The 17,223-nt window shown below is 42.1% G+C and overlaps 1 protein-coding gene and 1 long non-coding RNA gene across 10 annotated transcripts in view; both read right to left on the reverse strand.

Annotated features, from left to right (window-relative positions):
- Window positions 1-5,819, reverse strand: part of PAG1 (phosphoprotein membrane anchor with glycosphingolipid microdomains 1) — a 142,734-nt gene extending 136,915 nt beyond the window's left edge. For all 9 annotated transcript variants that reach the window (XR_002174594.3, XR_002174593.3, XR_002174592.3 and 6 more), the window contains exon 1: window positions 5,355-5,819. The gene's annotated coding sequence lies outside the window, so the exon portion shown is untranslated. The remainder of the gene's footprint in view (window positions 1-5,354) is intronic.
- A 7,027-nt stretch (window positions 5,820-12,846) lies between these two features.
- Window positions 12,847-15,461, reverse strand: LOC141276902 (uncharacterized). The gene is made up of 2 exons (XR_012327233.1): window positions 15,061-15,461; window positions 12,847-13,515 (listed from the first exon to the last, which is right to left on the reverse strand). It is a non-coding gene; the product is annotated as an uncharacterized lncRNA (long non-coding RNA).
- Window positions 15,462-17,223: the final 1,762 nt, after the last annotated feature.

Below are 17,223 nucleotides of genomic sequence, written 5' to 3' on the forward strand. Positions count from 1 at the left end.
ACTTTTAAAACCATCAAGTTCATCGTGAACAACACGTGACACTGCTGTAGTCATACTCACTGCTGATTAAATCATTTTTGATTTAATATTTTAGAAATCACCTAAGAAAATCTCAGGTTGCTACACTTCTCTCTTCAATGAGAATGACGCAAGTATGTGACATCAAACACAAGGTTTGCACGCCTCTCCACTGTGTCCCACGATCAGTGGAAGGCTTCATGCTTCCTATTTCACGATGCTAACATGGGGGTTTCTTTTCTGAGCTCATTGCATGAACTAAGCTTTAAGCTCTTCCTCAATAAAGATCTGGAAGACGGTGGGCACGGACCTTTCCACCATCCCTTTAGCTCTATCCTAGGGTCACTGTGGGGAGAACATGAGATAGCATAGGATTATTTTGAGACGCACAATAGAGGATATCTCTGTGACACAGCTGAACCATAAGAAGGCCCCCACATTGGATGCAGTAGAATGCTGGGCCTCATCAGACTCCTGGCCTCCACTCTTCGCTCAAAAACACACTAGTGTTATCTTGGACAAGTGCTCTGACCTTTCTAGGCCTCAGTTTCCCCTTGTGCAATAAAGGATAACAAAGTAACCACACAAGGTCACTGATTAAAGTAAATATTGTATGTACAGTTCTTAGCATGGCAGCCAGCCCACGATAAGGGCTCTGTGTTAGCTATTCATTCCATCCAGTAAGGATGTGGCAGATAAATCATACTCGGAGCTGTCTTTCCCCACACCCAGCCCTCGCCCTCAAATTCAGCAACGTCCCAGCCTTGCGGGACTGTCTCTGCCATGTTGCACACGAGCAACTTGCTTGTAGAACCAAGACTTAGTATAACCTCCAACAAGTTTCTCCCAGATGTATGAGGCAAGAGCTCTAGAAATACAATCAGCCCCAGACTCCCCAAGCCCAAAGGGAAGATAATTCAAAACAGTAGAGGGGCTTCCCCGGTGGTGCAGTGGTTGAGAGTCCGCCTGCCGATGCAGGGGACACGGGTTCGTGCCCCGGTCCGGGAAGATCCCACACGCCGCGGAGCGGCTGGGCCCGTGAGCCATGGCCGCTGAGCCTGCACGTCCGGAGCCTGTGCTCCGCAACGGGAGAGGCCACAACAGTGAGAGGCCCGCGAACCGCAAAAAAAAAAAAAAAAAACAGTAGAGATGACTGGGGAGACTAAATGGTCTTCATTCACTTTATCCATATTAAAATTAGCTTGCATTTCTTGTATGTCTTCTGACAGCAAGGATAGCTAGATGTCAGAGGCAAGTTATTTGGCGATTTAGAGGTAAGCCAATAAATAGTTAACGTAGACAAAAAAATAAAACTGAACTACGTAAATTCTAAAGAATGAGTTAAAAGTAAATTATGGACCCAGGTCGAGTCACAAAAGTGATTGAGGAAGATTTTTACTACAGAATGCCCCAGAGCAGAGGAGCATTTGAAATGTAAGTAAAAGCATTTGAAAGAGTAAAAAGGAATATTTGTACTCTGACAAGGAGAGCTAAAACCGCAGAAAGACTCAGTTGATGGCAAGGACTCTATCTGGCACCCTCCTGGAAGCTCACACCCAGAGACTTTTGATTTGATTTTTTTTTAATTGAGATGTAACTGACATATAACACTATTCATTTCAGGTGTACAACATAATGAATCAACCTTTGTATATATTGCAAAATGATCACCATGATGAGTAGTTAACATCTGTCACCTCACATAGTTAATTTTTTTTTCTAGTGATGAGAACTTTTAAGATCTACTCTCTTAGCAACTTTCAAATATGCAATCCAGTATTATTAACTATAATCAACATGTTGTACAGAGAGTTTTGACTTAAAAAAAAGCCCAATTAGAACATCTGTATTGAAGTACCTTACAGTGGTAGGATACCAGGTTTCTTTAAATATTAAATCAGTCTGTAAGCTGTCTGTGGCATATGTGCCCTTTACAGAAATTAGATTTTTTATATCTAGAAAGCAGAGTAAATATTTACCAAGGGCCAGAATACTATGTAGATCTGGATGATAATCTAAGAAAGCCACAGGAAAAAAGCCTTTCAATCGTTCCCAACTTTCGGAAGTCAAGTGAAAAGTTTGACAGACTGGACCAGACTTTTAACAAAGTAGAGTCCATGGGGGGTTGGTTCCAGGACCCGTGAGGATACCAGAATCAGTGGATACTCAAGTTCCTCATACAAAATAGCATTATATTTGCATAGAACCTTAAAGTACATTCTCCCACAGACTTTAAATCATCTCTAGACTACTTATAATACCTCATACAGTGTAAATGCCATGTAAACAGTAAATATGTAAATGCTACAATATGTAAATAGCTGCTGGAGCAAAGCAAATCAAATTTTGCTTTTTGGAACTTTCTGGAATTAAAAAATATATATTTTTTAAACCCGAGGTTAGTTGAATCCACAGATGTGGAACCCGAGGATATGGAAGGCGAAACTGGACTGCTCACACAAGACCCCTAAAACTGCTTCCCACCACACTGGTACTAAGGCCCAGAGGAAGCATGCTTATTTAATATGAAATGTAAATTATTTCCATTTCTGAACATACAGTACACTATGTTGCAAAGTGCAGGGCCTCTCTGCCCCAGGGGTGCTCTCCAGCTGGGACTGAATTCATGCTCACAGATGATGCTGATTGTGGATCGATGGATGACCTGCTTGCGGTGGTTCACTAGGCTATGTGGATCCTGCAGCTACATCTGCAGGCGGAAACAAACCCAGGAGTGCTGTCCTCCAGCGGGAACTGTGGGAAGGGTAACATACCATTTTCTTTTTCTCGATTCTCTGAGTATGTGAATAGGGAAGTGAAAAGCAATGGAATCCACTTCAAACCGAATGAGAAAACTCATTTCACCTGCTTGCATCTCTACCATGTGCTAATGTAGGCAAGCTTTTAAACAATAATTATGATAATAATAATAGCTCCCAGTCATGGAGAACTATCTTGTGAGTTAAGCACTTTGCATACTTTACTGCTTAAAGTAAATTTCCTCATCTGTAAATTAAAGATAATAACGCACCCATTTTATTATGTTATTATGAGGATTCAAGGAGAAGAGATGGAAAAGGCAGTTTGCAAATCGAGGCAGCAGGGCCAAAAAGGACAGGGTTTGAAAGAGACAGACATGGGTTAAAATCCTAACTGCGATTTCTACTATTTGATCTTGTTGAGTTCCAGTTTCCTTTTCTCCAAAGTGGAGATGAAGCCACCCACCTTGGAGAGGAATTGAAAGAGACATTAGGTCAAACACCAGCTGGTGTCTGCATTACCAGGAGGTTCATACCCTCTCTCCTATTATACATGTGAACTGCTTCTGTTAACCTCCATCAGCAGCCATTCAATGTCCACAGAATCCAAAGATGCATTTCCTTTCCTAACAATAATTTTACTCAGTTTAATAAGCCAGACACTGGTTCAGTAGCTTTAAATCTATGAACTCACTTAATCCTCACCACAATCCAGAGAGATAGGTAACTGTTATCCCCATTTTACAGACAAAGACACTGAGGCACTGAGTTTAGGTAACTTGCCCAGATTCAAACAGATGGTACCCAAGCTGCCAGCATGGCTCCCTAGTCTGTCCTCCTAACCATGTGACAGTGCATCATGTTAGGAGGGGGTCAACCTGTTTGTGCTTCCATGCTCAGATGTAATCTCTTCTAGAGATGAGCAATGGCTGCTCTCACCAAGTACAAAGTGTTGACTAGCTTTTCAACTTTTGAAATTACATTTTGTGTATTTTCTTAGAATTCCTTAAAAAAAACTATGATATGTTTTTAAATGAGGTGCCTATAACTAGTTCGTCTTGTTCCATGTGCTAGAATGCTATAAATAAATGTGCTTCTTTTTCTAAAGAGTATCTAAATAAATCCTACATCAAAACACAACCCTGAGTTTTGGTTTAAACGTTTATTACAAGTCCACATTAAAAAAGATATATTAGGGCAGTCAATGTTATCTGTTTTATTAAACTAATGACTTCTATACCAAGAAATTGGAATATTCTCCTTATTTCTAATATTCACTGTCTTAACAGTCATAGCAGTACTGTATGGTATTTCAAAGTACTCCTTTTACAAATTTAATCAACTCAAATATTAAACATCAATGATGATAATCTATTGCTCTGCTTAAAAGGAATCTCTAGGGCACAGACGAGAGAAAGGTTAAAGAATTCTAGAATTCTATCCTTCAAAGTAGGGCAGGGCAGCTACCTATAAATCATGCTCTTTGTTTATTAAGATAATTAAGCCTATCAGTACACTTAACTTTCAGACTCAACAATTGTCTGGCATGAACCATTTCCACTTTTTCTAAAACAAAGGGGATGTGTTCAAAGGGGTCCTCTGCAAGCTCTCTGTACAATGCATGCTATTTTAAAACATGATTTATGTGTCTAATTCCTGGAGCTGCCTTGAAAAATATACTGGGGTTTTCCTTGCACATTCCCTATTAGGAGAAGACACTCCAATTTGAAGAGTGCACTCTGTTTCAGACTGCAGAGCGCTATATCATGTCAACATTTTCATTAAATACGTTCAAGCTAGACCTTAAACAAATGGAATGGAGAGCCACAGCTGCAGCCACTGCAGAGACAGTTATCCTGCCGGGAGGCTTACATAAGAGGTGGAGGACAGTAAGGGTGAAACCCAAGTGTCATCATCTGAACACTATTGCTTTGAGACTTGCTCACATTCTTAAAGTGTATGAAATCATACACGCTGAGCGGGTTTCTCATTTTATTTGCCTTATAGCACAGAACTCTAGGTTGACATATAAGTTGTCTTTCCCTAAAGGACTGGTCTCCAATTACAACTTCTGCCTAGGGGAAGAGAAAAGTGGGATGCGCGGGAAGCCTGGAGGCCTGAGAGGGAATGACTTAGCCCCCATCCCCAAAGATCTATCGCATCCAGGAATATTACTAGAGTCATTTCCTTGAGGACTTGCGATGGAGGTGACAGGACCCCCCTAACACCCCCCAGTCCCCCCCACCGCGCGCGCGCACACACACATACACACACACACGCACACACACACAGTCAAAGGGCTTGGAATGTGCAATCAGCAGCAGGCAAAATGCCCTCAGAGCACCTGTCCTCTCACAGCATTTCCGTCTGGCACGTTCAGCAGAGGCTGGAGCCAGTTCTCCCGGGACTGCTTCCTCTCCCCGCGTGCCCTGTCCGCGGCTTCGCACCCTCAACTCCCCAAGTTGGAGCCCTGCTAACAAGAGGTGCCATCCCCAGCTTCCCACGACGTGAAGATAACAAAAACGAACCTCCCCTTCCCGTGGCGCCCTCCAACTTCAAAAACTACAGTCAACTTACTGGGACGCAGACGACAGGGAGCCTTCGGGGGGGACCGCACTCACGCTGCGCACAGAGCGCCGCGGCCCCGCACTGCCCGGGCGGCGGCGGGTGCGGGGCGAGGTGCTGCCGCTCTGCACCAGCCGCCTTGGCTCCGCGGTGACAAGCGCGGCGGCGGCGGCGGCGACGACAGAGGTTGCACCCGGCCGCGCGGTCCCGAGCGCTGCAGCTGCCGCCCGCCCCGGAGTGCGGCGCTTCGATCCTCTGGTGCGTGTCTCCGGCTCCGAGGGAATCGGGGCTCAACAAGGAAGGCGGCCAGGGAAAAGCCGAGGCGCTGTAGCGGGGAGAGCTGCCAGCCCGCTCCCAGGCGGTCGATCACATCGCAGGCGCGCCGACAAGCGAGCGGGAAGGCAGGCACGCGCCGCACTCGGCACTCGCCGCCGCGCCGCGGAGAATGACAACCGCCGAGGCAGTGCAGCCGTGCGGGGCGCGGGACGCGAGTGCGCATGAGCCCGGCCCTCTGCGGCACGTCACGGGGGTGGGCGGGGCGGGGAGGGGGCGAGGCGGGCGGGGCCGGGTCGGGGCGCGGGGCGGACCCGGGTGCGATGCCCCGCTCCTTCGTGGGAAGGTACCGGAAGTCTCCCGCCTGGGGTTCGGTGAACCTTAAGCTGTGTGGTTGAACTTGTTTGTCTCCAGAGTCCATTGTCTCTGAAAAATCACTGTTTAATCTAAGCGATCCATAGGGCCCCTGGCAAGCCTACAAAAGCCAATTTAACTCAGGTTATAGTTTAACCTTAAAAAGCTGGGATTTAGGGGACAATGTACCTTGGCTGTACATTAAAGTAACTTACGGAACTAGTAAGAGCCTTTTTGCCCTGTCCGCACCCCAGAATCCAGAATAGTAAGTACATGAGAATCTCTAGATGGGGCCCAGGTATCATTAGGTTGTAAAGCTTCCCAGGTGACACCAAGGTACAGTAGAGCTTCTCAAAGGTGTGACAGAATCTTCTAGGGATTTTGTCAAAATGCTGGTTCTGATTCAGTAGGTTTGGGCACTACGGAGCGATTCTTCATTTCTAACAAGCTCTCAGATGATGTCAGTGCTGCAGGTCCAGACCAACCTATCTTGGCTACTGGAAGTGTGGTCTAGAGTCCGGAGGAGAGCTTCTGGTCTGCGTGAGAATCACCCGAGTAGCTTTCTGAAAATGCAGAGCATATTCACGGGCCCTATCTACAGTGGTTATGGTTCAGCGGCTGGGCAAAGGTGGGTCTCTGGAATTCCATTCCTAAGGAGCACTCTCGATGAGTCTGATATAGGTGTTGTTTGAACCAAACTTCAGGATATTAGACCAGCAGCTAGGAGTTGGGAATAGACCTTTGCAGTGAGACGCACCAAGCCGGGTATTGAACTCAAGACATCTGACTGCAAGTCCAACTCCAATTGGTGCTTTATCTCACTAGTCCAAATTTTCTACAATTATTATGCATTACTTTACTTAGTAGGAAAAATATATAAATCATGTTAAACACACACACAACACACACACTGTATTCCTTACACGTATCATTAAAGGAGGCTTAAATCTGGCCTGGGAAGAAGGCTGATCAGGAGGGGAGGTATGGGAGTAGGGAGCAAAGTGATGGAGTAAGAGATGTTAGATGGCCTGTTCCATAGTGCATTGCAGAGGGAAGGCTGTGTAGCAGGAAACAAATCTAGGTTCTGGAAAGGTGCCTTGGAGAAGAAGATCCAGGGACTGGACGTGGTCTCCTGTCTGGCAGCACAGGGTGAACCTCAGGTATTCCAGAACTTATTAATTTATGGTACGTCATATATATTACCTCACTGAAATCTCACAATGGTCTCGTAAATTGGATAAAAGAGATTTATGCTTATTTTACAGATTTTAAAATGTTGACTTGCTCAAACAGTGGGACTTGAATGAGAGTACAGATCTGAGTGTTAGACACAGCTTCTATAATTCTAAGGAAAACGATTCAGATCTTACAAGAAAAATGCCTTCTGTTTATTATGCACATCCTTTAAAGGCTGTGCCTAAGTTTTGGGTTAGAAAAGCTTTCATTTTTGGAGGGAAAAAATCCATTTTGCATCTTCACAGCAGTTTTGCAGCTCCACAAATTGGGATACATTACAGTTACACAGGGCAGGCTTCACTGAGAGGTTCAAAGAGCGACACTCACATTTTCTGGTGACAAGTGTGATTACCATCCTCATTTTATCCAGGCCCAAAGAAGCTAAGTGATTTAGGCAAAATCCAGGCAAGAGCCAGTCTCAGGCCTCTGTCCTTCTCCTCTGCTCTCCTGTCACCAAATAACGTCCTGAAGATTGTTTTACATTTCCAAATTTTTACTGATTTGCCATCAGTAAATTAGAATCCAAAGGTATTCCAAAGTCACTCCTTGATATAGAACCGTAAGTGTCAGGAACAATTCTTGTGCTTGCGGTAAATACTCTGGACTATATTCCCAATGTGAATAAAGTTTTGGAAGAAAGTGTGTGATGTTTATATGCAGTCTCCCAATCCGGAGGTTTGCTTTGGAATGCTATACTGTAAACTATGTCCGACCCACCTTTGTCTTTACCTCCAGTATAACTCTTCCATTAGAGCTATTCCTCTGTGTGATTATGAAAAAATTAATAAATGAATGCCTAATTAAAAGAGAATTCTCTATAAATGAGGGAGATGGTTGTGGAAATTTGTTTGTTCAGTTTTTAATAAGAAAATATTTTAAATTACAAAAAACACAAAGTTAGCATAACAATCATGTTGGGACTTTTAGGAGAGGTGTCCAAAGTTGTCATCCTGTTTTCTTAGGTGTTACAAACTCCAATCAAAATATTTATCTGTATAGTGTATGAATTCACTTGAATATTGACTTTAAGAGAGCCAAGATTTAATTTTATAAAAAGTTAATTAGTATGACCCAGCGCCACTGTATTTTGAGTTACTATCATTGGCATTAAACACAGGAAATATGTAATTGCCTTAATATTGACTGTATTAATATTGATCATATCTGATCTATAATTTGTTTCTGATTAGCTGCTGTTGTTGTCTGGCAGGGATAACAGCCAGAGCTGCTCTGAGCTATGTATTCCTTAATGGGTCAGCAAAGTCTGCTCTTTGGCTGAGAATTTCTTCATTCAATGCCTCTAAAAGTCCCCATAGTGAGGATTTCAATTATACAGATGCTAGCGACTCCATTGAACCTATTCTCTGCTCATTCAAGAAACTGTACCTAGAATAGATTTTGATTACACTCTTTCTGCTGAGAATCATGGGCTTATCACTGAGCTGAGAGGTTTTGGCCCCCAAATTCTCTGTATTTGTTAATTACATTTCTTCATCTGTTTCACTCAAAGAGATTCTTGGACATGAAGATCTTCCACCCTCTGCCTAATTCATAGTGATAGTTCAGGCCAGAGAACTGTGGGGAGCCCAGGGGACTGGCAAAGCTGAGACAGAAGTGGGCACATAGAGTTAGATTTCACCAGGGAAAACTGAGGTTGCCATAAAAATGAACACGAGTTGTTCTTGATTTTTTGGACATGGTTTATTACCGGGTTTGCCTTGTTTGAGCACATGCAGCTGCTAGTAACTTCACTGGAAACCAAAACTGAATCCCTGGTGGGATGTAGGGATCGGGGAGGTGGGAGTGGAGATAGGTAGGTTAGCATTCTGTCTTTCTTATCCTGGGCAACTTTTGAAAACTATTGAAAAGCCCAATTCCTCTTTCCCTGACACAGGAAAGTTAAGAAGCACCTGAATTTCAAATGCTTACTTCTCAACTGTTTGTTCTAAAGAGTTTGTTTAGAACTTAGGACAGCCTGATCTGGATTTTTCAGGCTAGCTCCATAATGTTTTTTAAACCTACAAATAAATTAATATGGTGTTTACTGCAACTCCAAGCTTGAAAGGAAATAGGTGCTGGATGAGAATTCTGGCTCAAGGGTAAGAGAGGGGTCTGGGGCAGGGGAGAATGGAATTTAGGGACCAAAGAGGAAGACTGCCTATGGTCTTGGTGGCTGAGAAGCAGAGGCTGACAAAGACTGTTTATCAGTAGCCTCTGAGATGAACTTTGGAGAAGTATGAGCCTGTGACCAAGAAGAGAAATAGCAGTTGAAACTGTACCTGCAGCTCAGCACTTGCATTTCCTTAAAGTGTTAAGGGTGCCACGTTTGACTTAATCTATAGGAATGAATGATCAGAAATTACTAAATAGGCTATAAATCCCTTATAAATAGATACATGTTTAAAGAACTACTGCAGAAATGTACATTCAATTTTAATCTCTAAGAATTACCTACCCCTCCCTCCCAAGCAAGTTGTCCACTAATAGAAGGAGAAGGCGGCCAGTTGAGGGACCATGTGCACAGTTGGAACCACACAGAAGCTCTGGCTTCCAGAATCCCCATCTGTCAGCTGTAATCACATGGCTACCATCTTTGATTACCTAACATGGAATAACAATAGTTTTAAGCACATAGTAGGTTCCTAATAATGCCAGATATAGGGTTAGCTTTTTTTTTTCTCCTAGAGTTAAAGGCTGTAGCTAGATGTCTCCTAATGCCCATTTTATCATTTTAATGTAAGCAGTGATTAACCATAGTTTGTAAGGGAGTGCTTTCCCTTTTTGACAGAAGACTTAAGAATGACTTTAGGCCTCCTCTGAGAACAGGGAAACCATGAAGAAAAGGCTTTCAGGGGAGATCAAGACAAAGCCTGCTAATGTTACTCTCTGGCCTCACACTGTACTGCAAAGGAAAAAGCAGGGCTTAGGACTTGACACTTCCAGATCTTTCTATTGGAAGAAAGAAATTATGATGGGAAAGAGACAGTACTTACAAAAGTGAGAACAGAGAGTATCTTAAGGGAATGTCTTTACATTACAGATTAAAGAAAGGATACCCATCATCCTTTGTCATCCTGACCTTACCTATTCCTTAAATTTCTATCCTGACATTGCTGCTCAAGATTCGTGGCTGTAAAAGTGATGAGAGGATGTGTTACTCATCATGTTGACCGAGATTCCTTAGGTTCACTTTTTCCCTCTTCTGCCTTTATCACTTCCATAGAATACAATTCTCACAAGCTCAAGTTTGAAGTAAGCATCAGAGAAAACCATGTGTTTCATTATCAGCCAACAAACAAAAATTCAAGATTGAAAAAGGAAGGTGTATACAGTTATGGAGAGTTTTACTTCCAGGAGGGGCTAGTTGCTCGCTCTCCAAAGTCAGAAAGATATGAAAAGCTTTCAGGGGCTAAAGCATTGCTGTCATTTCTTTCTCCATTCCTACCCTCTCAACGTTTTTTCAGCAAATAGACTTTTCTGCTCTCAGTCCTGTACCCTCCCTGGAGTGGAGCCTTATCTCGTTATGGAGGCACAGAAGATGACAGGGAGGGAAATTCAGTATACTGTGGCTTTTTCTTTGAACCAGAAGCCCCTTTAGGACTGGAGGAATATGCACTGTTTGTTTGAATTTCTTCCTCAGTCTGTCTAAGGTTACTTATCCGGAAAATGCGGATATCAAAAGTAGCTCTTATTATTCTCTGAAAGAGTCAGCTCTTTACTTATTCCTACTTCCCCAAGAAGAAGCAGCATTTAGTTTCTGCTGAACTCTTTTCCCTTCCTTACTCCCAAAGAGAACACCTTCTAGAGAGGGATGCTAGGGAGGACTAGGGAGAGTGAGGGCTCCCCGAAGTTTCCGTAGTGATCAACCCTACTATTCTGAACAGGCAACAAAACTCCTGGAATTTGAGATGTTGCTTGTGTGGTTGGTGGTCACACTCTAAGTGGAGACTCAAACATATTGGTTGGCAGATGAAAAAAAGTATAAGCATGTAGCCTGAAGGAAAGGCAGACCTTGGAGATTTCACAGCAATTCACATAGAAGAATTCCCAGAGGCAAAAGCCATAAAATAAACCATCACTCCAAGAGGTCTTGTAAAAACAGCAGTTGGTTTTAGAAATACTTAATCCCAAATTCCACCAAAGTGCACATGGTATTTCCTGTTTCTGGAGAGGCAGAAGAAAATTAAGCCCTGCTTGAAAGAAAGCAAACAGAGCCAGATGTTGGTGTTGGTAATGATCTGCAGAGCCTAACACTCATGTGGCAGCAGTTGGGGGAAATGTACGACAGCTGTCTGAAGCCATGGGAGCTTAATTTCTCTTGGCTAGAAAAGAAACAAAGTGTAGAGGCTGTTTTGTTTATAAATACAATGGACAGCTGAGCCCAAGAGACATTATTTTGGTTTGTAGAGCCAGTAACAGCAATTTTACATATTATTTATATTCCTTTGACATACTTTGTCCAAATCACTTATTCAAGAATATTTAGTATCCAACCAACTATAATGCCATTCTACAGTGATTTTTTTTCCAGAGAATACTAGACTATTAGATTTTAAAACCAATTATAGGCAATTTGATAGTAGTTTGCTTTGTCTATATTAGTAATTAGAATTTGGTTCTGAAAATACGTGATTGGGCTTCTTGATAAAAAGAGCCTTGGGTATGTATATAGGAGTGATTACAGTCTACTTTATCTTTTGCTGTACCCCACCTTGATTCTTCTGCTTTGGTCAAACTGGTTTGCTCTTCATTGCTTCACATCCTTTGTACTTTCTTGCTTTAGTGTTTCACTGTTTTGTTTTGTTTTGTTTTGATTTTTATTCCCTGTGTTATTTAATTATATTCAATTGACTTTTATGCTGATAACATTTTCCCACTTTAACAATTTATTTATTTATTTATTTCCCCTCTTTTAAAAAATTGAAGTATAATTGACCTAGAACACTATGTTAATTCCAGGTACATAACATAATGATTCAATATTTCTATACATTACAAAATAATCACCAGGATATGTCTAGTTACCATCTGTCACCATACAAAGTTGTTACAATACTATTGACTATATTCCCCATGCTCAACATTTTATCCCCATGACTCATTTATTTGTAACTGGCTGTTTGTACCTCTTAATCTCCCTCACCTATTTCACTTATCCCCCCACCCCTACTCCTCTGGTGACCACCTGTTTGTTCTCTGTATCTGTGAGTTCATTTCTGTTTTGTTATGTGCGGCGAGCCGTTTCTGACCGGCAGAATAACGAGCCGCCACACGCAAGATTCTTCTCGTATCACACTTTATTGGAGCACAGCTTGGTTGAGGAAAGATGGAAGGAAGACCCCGCAATCCTAGAGCAGTCTGCTTATATAGGGATTAAGAACATGTGTCGCTCTGTGATTGGCTTTCGCCGATGGTGCGATTTGTGAGCCAGCATCGGATAGGTCGCTACTTTAAAACCTCATTAGTATACTTAGCGCAAGCGCAGTGGCCACAGGAAGGATGACTCAGCTTATTTCAGCTTCCTGCTGCGTAGCAGTTAGCTGACCGCGCCCTACATCTCCCCCTTTTTTATTTATTAGAACACCAAACAGAATGTAGCCCGTACAAGTGTTCACCTCATGATGTGCTCACTGTTCGAGGGCAGTTTTCTGTTGGCATGTTTGAGACTCAGAATAATGGCTGATTCCCTATAGAGGTGCGATGGCGACAAGGCCTCTCTGTGCAAGGGCAATCAGGACAATGAATGACTCCCTATAGAGGTGCAATGGCAACAAGGCCTCTCTGTGCAAGGGCAATCAGGACAATGGATGACTCCCTATAGAGGTGCAATGGCAACAAGGCCTCTCTGTGCAAGGGCAATCAGGACAATGAATGAATGACTCCCTATAGAGGTGCAATGGCAACAAGGCCTCTCTGTGCAAGGGCAATCATTTCGAATTATTCAGGGCGGAGAGCCAGGCTGCGGGAGAATCTCCTTCCTTAATAGCCAGAAGTGCCTGAGTGAGCAGGACCCTATCTCGATGTGCCCTGATGCGCACACGACAGACCAACCAGAGACACAGCATAATCCCAAATACACAGCAGACTCCAAAGATTCCTACCCCCACCCACTCCCCAAAGAAGGAAAAGGTAGAAGAGAGCCAAGAGGCAAAATCTCCAAAGGCAACTGGGCTCCAGCCCGGCAGCACTCAGTTGCACAATCTGAATAATCCTTTGTGGAATTCCAACTAATACAAAGCTCAGCATCTTCTCCGAAGTTTTCTTCAACAATTCTCGTCAGTCTTGATGGCACCCAGATCGGATCTTGATCCTGTGGGGAGACACAAAGAGATCCCCTGGATCGAGTAATAACACGATCCGGGCCCTTCCATTGATTGGACAACACATCTTTCCACATCACTTTGCCATAATTTTTATGGTTTGTTGCCACATGGCGTTCAGCAGAGGTTTCTTTATCATCATTTAAATGTAAAAAAATTATGGTAAATAAGGCAAGTGAAAGTCTCTGTCTAGGGGTACAGTTCTCTGCGATTCCCCCTTTTTGTTTTATTAAGAGTTCTTTAAGCTGATCTGCCTCATTGACAAACCCTGTCGTTCACAATAGGCTTTCATTAGTTTACTAAGTGGTGTATGCCTCTTAATCTTAAACTGCACCACAGAACCATCCTGCCCCGCCACCTTCAAATTAATATGATCGTTGTTCTCAGTCTTGACTCCTTCCTTGGGCTTTTCGTCGGCCATGGCCTTGTGGATTATAGGGCAAGCCTGTAATATGAATCACCTGCATTTTTTGACTAAAAAGAGCAAAGCTTTTGGAATGCCTCTGGGGTTAACCCCAGTCTTTTGGGTAACAACTCTTCACAATATTCCTAGCCAAAGCTCTGGTAATGTTAAATTTTTTTTCTTAAGACTGTAGATGACACATGATATAGCTTATGAAACTCTTGAGCCTGTGTCGTAGAGTCTAGCGCTGTTAGAGCGCGTGTGGAAATTAAATTAAAAGGACACATCCAAACAGGTTGAGAATCATCACAGCGTTCTAATTGTGCATTTGTAATAGCTTGTTCTACCTTTTGAAGTGCCTGATGGGCTTCTGGGGTCAATTGGCGTGGGGAATTAAGATCAGGCTCCTAAAAAATTTCCCTCGGGAGCAAGAAACAATCCCCCATTCCCTAAATATTTAATCAAAACGCCTAAGGCCTGTTCAAGCAACTCCATACAAGGGGCTTTATCTCGACTATTCAAAGGAATAGAAAAGACGCCATTTCCCTAATTTTTTCTTAATTATTCCAGGGTGACTAGGAGGGTTCTAAATGCCCTAATTGTAACTGCTCATCCACTAGTTTGGATGCCGCCTCCAGCTTTTCCTTTGACAAAGGCCACTGAGGTACCCACACAGGTGTTGTGGTCCTCCATGTAATCATAAACTCAGTGACCCTTGAGAAAAACCCAAGTCTCGGCGGTTTAAATTTCCGCGGGCTTCTATAGGGGCGGTCATGCCTTATAACTTACGTCTTATCCCTCTATTAGATATCAGGGGCGGAAGCTCTAGCCTCCGCAGGATTAAAATATGGTGGGCTAGCGAGTGGCGGCATGTACCAATGCCCATACCGCTCTTGTTCATATGCCGCGGCCGCTCCTTCTAAATCTTCCTCCTCTCTAGGATTTAATTCATCTTGAAACAAATATAATTCCTTAAACTCATCTAGGATTGGATATAATCCCGGCACCGTTTCTTGCTTTTCTTTTTGTTTTCTTTTTTCTCTTTTCATAATTTCAGGCCTATCTACCGTAGTCCCTGTTTGTTCATTCTCTGATGCGCTATCTTGAAAACATACCTGACTGGACTACTCACCGACGGTTACCACTCCGTGTGTCGAGTTCTGAATCGGTCCTCCATGCAGGGCGCGAAGTTCCCGGGTTTCGGCACCACTTGCGGCGAGCCGTTTCTGACCGGCAGAATAACGAGCCGCCACACGCAAGATTCTTCTCGTATCACACTTTATTGGAGCACAGCTTGGTTGAGGAAAGATGGAAGGAAGACCCCGCAATCCTAGAGCAGTCTGCTTATATAGGGATTAAGAACATGTGTCGCTCTGTGATTGGCTTTCGCCGATGGTGCGATTTGTGAGCCAGCATCGGATAGGTCGCTACTTTAAAACCTCATTAGTATACTTAGCGCAAGCGCAGTGGCCACAGGAAGGATGACTCAGCTTATTTCAGCTTCCTGCTGCGTAGCAGTTAGCTGACCGCGCCCTACAGTTATGTTTATTCATTTGTTTTGATTTTTAGATTCCACATATAAGTGAAATAATATGGTATTTGTCTTTCTCTATGTGATTTATTTCACTTAGCATAATACCCTCTAGGTCCATTCATGTTGTTGCAAATGGCAAGATTTCATTCTTCTCTATGGCTAATATTTTATTGTATGTGTGTGTGTATATATATATATATATATATATATATATATATCTATCTCACATCTTTTGCATTCATCTATCAATGGACATTTAGTTTGCTTCCTTATCTTAGCTGTTGTAAATAGTGCTGCAATGAACAAAGGGATGCATATATCTTTTTGAGTGAATGTTTTTTTTTTCTTTGGAGAAACACTCAGAAGTGGAATTGCTGGATCATATGATAATTCTATTCTTTATTTTTTCTGGAACCTCCATATTGTTTTCCATAGTGGTCATACCAATTTGCATTCCCACAAACAGTGCACAAAGATTCCCTTTTCTCTACATCCTTGCCAACACTTTTTATTTGTTGTCCTTTTAATAATTGTCTATTCATGTCCTCTGCTCATTTTTTAATCAGCTTTTTTTTAATGTTGATTAGTATGGGTTCTTTGTTTATTTTGAATATTAACCCCTTAACAGATATGTCATTTGCAAATTTCTCTCCTATTCATTAGGCTGCCTTTTTGTTTTGTTGAGAGTTTCCTTTGCTGTGCAAAAGCTTTTTACTTTGATATAGTTCCATTTGTTTATTTTTACTTTTGTTTCCCTTGCCTGAGGAGACATATCCAAAAAAATATTGCTAAGACCAATGTCGATAGCGTACTGCCTATGTTTTTTTCTAGGTATTTTATGGGTTCAGGTCTTACATTTAAATCTTTAATCCATTTTGAGTTTATTTTTCCATATGGTATGAGAAAGGAGTCCAGTTTGATTCTTTTGCATGTAACTGCCCAGTTTTCCCAGTATTATTATTGAAAAGTCAGTCTCTTCCCTGTTGTATATTCTTACCTCCTTTATCGTAGATGAATTGTCCACAGAGTGTGGGTTCATTTCTGGGCTCTCTATCCTGTTCTATTGAACTATGTATCTGTTTTTGTACCAGTACCATATTGTTTTGACTACTGTAACTTTGTAGTATGATTTGAAATCAGGGAGCTTGATACCTCTAGCTGTGTTCTTCTTTCTCAAGATCGCCTTGGCTATTTGAAGTCTTTTGAGTTTCCACACAAATTTTAGAATTATTTGTTCTTGTTCTGTGAGAAATGCCACTAGCTTTTAAATAAGGATTGCATTGAATCTGTAGATTGCCTTGGGAAGTATGACATTTTAACTATTAATTCTTTCAATCCATGAGCATGGTATATCTTTCCATTTGTTGTCTTGTCTTCAACTTCTTTCATCAATGTCTTGTAATTTCTGAGTACAGGTCTTTTATTTCCTTGGTTAGATTTATTCCTAGGTATTTTATTCTTTTGGATGCAGTTGTAAATGGGATTGTTTTCTTAATTTCTCTTTTTGATAGTCATTAGTGTATGGAAATGCAACAGATTTCTGTAGATTACTTTTTTATCCTGCAACTTTACTGAATTCATTTATTCTAATAGTTTTTTGGTGGTGTCTTTAGGATTTTCTTTATATAATATCATGTCATCTGAAAATAGTGACGGTTTTATTGTTCCTTTCCAGTTTGGACTCTTTTTATTTCTTTTTCTTGTCTGATTGCTGTTGAATAAAAGTGGCAAGAGTGGGCATACTTGTCTTGTTCCTGATCT

The sequence above is a fragment of the Tursiops truncatus genome, chromosome 17 (assembly GCF_011762595.2).
Source record: "Tursiops truncatus isolate mTurTru1 chromosome 17, mTurTru1.mat.Y, whole genome shotgun sequence".
Taxonomy (NCBI): domain Eukaryota; kingdom Metazoa; phylum Chordata; class Mammalia; order Artiodactyla; family Delphinidae; genus Tursiops; species Tursiops truncatus.